The sequence below is a fragment of the Bombus bifarius genome, unplaced genomic scaffold (assembly GCF_011952205.1).
Source record: "Bombus bifarius isolate JDL3187 unplaced genomic scaffold, Bbif_JDL3187 scf7180000010115_frag, whole genome shotgun sequence".
Taxonomy (NCBI): Eukaryota; Metazoa; Arthropoda; class Insecta; order Hymenoptera; family Apidae; genus Bombus; species Bombus bifarius.
The window spans coordinates 4,020-9,403 of NW_022885520.1; the positions used below are offsets into that span (position 1 = coordinate 4,020).

The window sequence follows — 5,384 nt, forward strand, 5'->3', positions numbered from 1 at the left end:
GGCGACATATCCAGTGAATTAACGGCGCCTGAACAATCCCTTAAAACGGGTAAGTCTATAACTTTATTATCTAATTTCAACCTAATATCCACAAACTGATCAACATAATTTCACTATGCCCAAAAAGAATCGCCTTGCAAATGATATCGATATTTACGACATTTCTTTGCTATATTAATATAGTATTATTTGTTATAGATCCAGACCACCGACCTCGACCAGGGCTATCAAAATTCGCCTTCGTCATGGCCAATAACCAATATAATATTAACTACGATAGAAACCGTCATTGTTAATTTAACACTAGCTATCGCTGCTATAATACGAATAGCCTGTATACATATTAAATAATCTGTAATAAATAACTTATTATTTTTAAATACATCCTGTCTTATTTATCTACACCTTCCTTTGTCTTACGTCCACCTTGACCTACGCATTGTCACGTAAAATTCGTGATAAAAAAGGATTTTTGCAATCCACTAGCGATAAAAAGTTCGCGTACAAGGTAAATAGCGGGCAAAAGAACGGTATAAAGCATAGAGTGTAGAGTATAGTAGCATCGCAGAAAAAGAAAAATCAACAGCTTGCTCGGTCATTGCGCAGCAACAGATCGAGCAACGATACAAATGATCATGGAAGTGCGTTTCTGCTTCCCGGTCTGTTCGAACTATGACGATTTGTCTTTCTGATCTTTCCGACTCGACCGTTGCACCGTTCACTCGACCATCGACCATAAATTTTCTAGAGAACGGACACTTGAAACTACGTGCTTGCGGTACATTCGATAGGCAGAACAGAGGGATCCTTCGTGAGCCTGTTTTCGTCCTGCGAGACGAGCAAATTATTAGAAATTTCCTGATGCAATTGTACGCGGTTTTATGCAACTTTGATTATACACGTGAACGATATTTGGCACAGAGGAGTAACATTTTCGGGGTAACATTTGCGCACTAATAGGTTCCCACGTAGCTAAAATAAAGCAAAAGTTGCGCGAAATTAACGGATGACAATTGAGAAATTTCTTGGGTGATCTACGTTTATTACGAAATGGTTGGATGCGAGAATCGATATCTGGTAGCATCTAAGTTGTCCGAGAGAGTTTCACGATAAAGGAACAGATCTCTGCCGATACTCTCTATCCGACTATCGTAGCAGATTTGCGTACTTTTGCAAGGTTCTCCAAATTAATACAAATTTCTAACTACCGTAACATCGAGATATTATACATCGTAAGGCAAAGTTAAGGAGAGTGGCGATGACCTCGGAAACGCGAAAAATATCTCAGAAGATAGAATTTTGGTGGCGCGAAGGACAAATGTTCGTGATGGTTTTCCCAATAGCGATTCTGATTCTCCCTTGACGTGTCTGCTCGGCGCCACTTCCGGCATCGTGACAACCACCGTAAGCCCTAGGACGCCCTTACAGCCTCCTTTACATCGCATATGCACTTCTCGCTGTTGATGAAAATCCAATTTGTGAAATTAGACGTTTGCTCGCTTTGAGACAAAGTAAACCGCGTTTCTCACAGGTGTTCGGCAGATGGCGATGATGAGATATAGTGCAACAAAGTGAAATTTTACGCGCGTAAATCTAACAGGATTATAATGTAACAGAAGCACAACAAAGAGGAAACTTGTGATGAAAAAGGAAGAATATATTACCAACGAAACTCTTTTGCTCCATTTTCTTTCGTAGAATTATATTTCACTTGCGAGTATTATAGCAGGTCTGCCTTTGATACAAAAATCATAAAAGGTTTACGTATCTGCACGTATATTTACGCTGTATGAACGACACTCGAGTATTACACGCATGCATTATCGACAAATAGATCCACGTTCGAGATAAGAGTTCCTCTTTGATACTTTCTTATGGTATAAATAACGAGAAATTATCAGGAAGTATGTTACAGTGAAACTGCTCGTACTTCGTTACTTTTACTCGCATGTATGACAACTACAACGATATTCTTTGTTGAATCAATAAATAAAAGCGCTCCCCAGCGTACATACAAGACTAGATCTTGAAATATAAGAATCGACGTAACAATAAGACTAAAAAAGTTCGAAATGAAAATAATTCGCCGAAACGGCAAAAAGAGAATACCTGACACAAAAATAACGATACGGTAAATCAGCGTCCCGTTTTAATTTTCATCGATCAGTCGTTCAGCAAGCGAGATGTATCAAGCAGCAACGGCGACAAGGTAACAGAGACGAAATATTATCGAGTTAACGCACGCGAAGTGGTCGCAGGAATGGCTGACGGGTGCGAGAGTGTAATGCACTTACGTCACGCGAATTTCAGACGAAACAACTGGTGGTGTAACGAAAATTTAGCGTCGCAACCGAATGTGCTAAATATAAAATGGATGGCTGTTGACCGAAAGAAAAATGCTCGACGATACGGTGCCGCCGTTTGTTCTCTTACAAGATTGAACGTCCACGGTCGACCCATTTACCAGACCCTCCTCGTTACACGAAGAGACGAAATCACCAGTGCTATTTAATCGTGCGAATTATATCACGCGTATCTCGCGAATTATTACACGACGGTGATAATAAGGCAAATCTAATAAAATTTACTTCTCATTAAAAAGTCGTACCAAAACAATTATTTATTAATTGGTTTATTTATTAATTCTTAAGAAGATACATATAAATAAGAAAAAATGGTAAAATTTGATTAGTATAATAAAAGTAATATATGCCTATGATCATTCTAAAATATAAAAAGTGAAATAGTCTTACGTTCATTGGTATATTTTAAGAACACATACATCTTTTAACGATAGTTGCAATGTAACATCATTTTTATATTACACGCAAGGTATGGCAAGTATTCCTGCTCTAAGGCACAATTTGAAATCAACAACATTCAGTTTAACAAATTATAACTTCTATTCGTTTTCCATCATGGAATAACGCGGTGGTGTCTTCCATATTGCACTGGACGTGCGTTGTAATCTACTCCTATCTATATTTTCAAACATTTCAGTTAAATCTGGTGTGCACATTCTTCTATCAAAGAATTTATAGACTGCTTTCTTCGGAATTTATCGTTGCATTGCAAGTTCATTTTCGCGTGTGTATGCTAAAATTGATAAAAATTCGAGTACTCCATGCATTATAATGTTTATTAACTCATTAAGTAAAACAACACTTACATTGCGCCTAATGTGGAATTGTACGCCTTGGTCTGGCTTCATCGTCCGATGTGTCGTCGTCAGGTTTACTGTGCAAAACAGAAGTGGACCTTACTGTTTGGAGCTATATTTTGGATAAAATATCGAATGAATAATAGCTTGTGTTTTTATAACAGAAGAATACTTTGATACTGTTTGTAATGTTACCTGCGATGTCATCATCTGAGTCTCCTTCTTTTGTTTCGCTAATAAGATTTTTTTTGCTTTTTCGACAGATCTTCGTGCCAGTTTTTGAACAATGGCTTTTTCTGAAATTTTTTCTTTTTCAAAGGCCTCGATTCTCCTTCTTACGGGCACATTTTTCTTCATTTCATTTTGAATGTCCTGTTTCGTCATGTTTCTATTAGACATTTCCCTTTCACGGGATGGCTCATCTTCTGCGAATAATTCTTCGAACTCGGTGGATCCAATCGCTTGATTCAGCTGCTGAACCTCCTCCTGCAGAGTTATTGGCGACCGTGATGTAAATTTAGGTTCATTATTTTTTCCTATACTACTAGCCAAGTTTTTATTAATTACTACCGTTTCGTTTGATTTTATTGGTGATAAAGGTTCTACAATTGCGGTAGCGTCCATCATCTTCTGCGTATAAGTAGAATTGATGTCCATCGTGGAATTCATAAGAGGAGTAAATTTCTCAAGTGCATCCTCGCACATTGAAGGATCTTCAATATCTTACTGATGGAATTACTGTATCATCAATAATATTAGAAATTTACCCTTCGTGTTTTCACTCCGTGAAAAAGTTCTCTTTATATTACTATCTCTTGTTGTCATTGAAGACTTTAATGGTTCAATCCTTTCTGGCTGTTTTGCATCTTCTTTTGAAATTGTTTCGCTTAAAACATTCTTTTTTGTTTTACTATGTTTTGTAGGACTTTTTGTGTTTTTTTCATCTGAACTACTTCTAGCACTTTCCTTTTTTTTAGGTCGGCCTCCACGTTTCCTCTAAAAATTTAGAATATATTTAACAACGTTATAGTAGTATTTATATACACAATGTACATACAATTGTATAAGCAATTAGATTTTGACGCATTAATTAACCGATATCAAACATTATTGTGTACTACATATAAGGGTTAGTATTGATTAGTAACATAAGATATGGGGTAAGATTAAAAGTATTAAATTTCATCATAATATGACACAAACATTTACATTACTGTCATCATCAAGAGTTAGCCTTCGTAATTTTGTAACAAGTGACATTGACTGCTGCTTTTTAATATTAATCGCAGCTTTTATTGCAGCCTTTCTTTTTGTTCGGTCAATTGTTGTTTCCAGCACATCCCCAGTTTTTACATCTTTATTTTCTGCTTTATCATGTACTGCTGAATCTGTTACTGTATTGTCAGTATTGATAATATCATTTTCTGGGATAGTCTCTTTACGGCGATAACCTTTTTTCTTCAAAACTTTCGGCCTCTTTGTAGTTGAAGGGCCAGGTACTGATTGTGGTATTTCAGCAATTAAACCATGTAAATAACCCAGAGTGTCTTCAAGCTGGTTGTTAATATATTTTTTAACATCCAAGGAATAATTATGTATATTCGATATATCTTTGGTAATCATTTCTTTAATCTCCTTCTTTGATCCAGTATCCATATTTAAAATCTACGAATAAATGATATATATTTAATATATACATTAAACTATACTTTTTAATAATACATACCATAATTTAATATTATGGTTGAAATTATGACGTATATAGCAATTAATACATACACATGTGTTTAGTTCTATTAACTTAGAAGCACATGTAAATTAAAAAAAAATATATATATATGAAACAATAATAAAATAATGAAGTAACATTGAGAATAGAATCTAGTTTAATTACACATATATACCCTTTTAATAATTCCGTTCTTATAAATTTTATTAAATTTACAGTGAAGCTTACAATTACACTAATGCCAATGAATATTAACGTATGCGTTTATTATTACACTAAATAAAAATGAAAGTAATGCAATGAAAAATACAATATACCTTAATGGAAATAAAATAAGTAAATAGCGAAGTATTTATTAATATTATTATATAGCATTATATTATATTATTATAATATTTATTAATATTTACTTACCTTTTACGTTTGCACAAAAACTATAAAATTTTAAATATAAAGATAGATTTATAAGAGAGATAAAGCAAGTCACAGAAATTA

The 5,384-nt window shown here is 34.6% G+C and overlaps 1 pseudogene; it reads right to left on the reverse strand.

The window, feature by feature from the left end:
* Positions 1-3,175: 3,175 nt before the first annotated feature.
* On the reverse strand, positions 3,176-4,816 carry LOC117216072 (annotated as a pseudogene).
* Between the last annotated feature and the right edge of the window lie 568 nt (positions 4,817-5,384).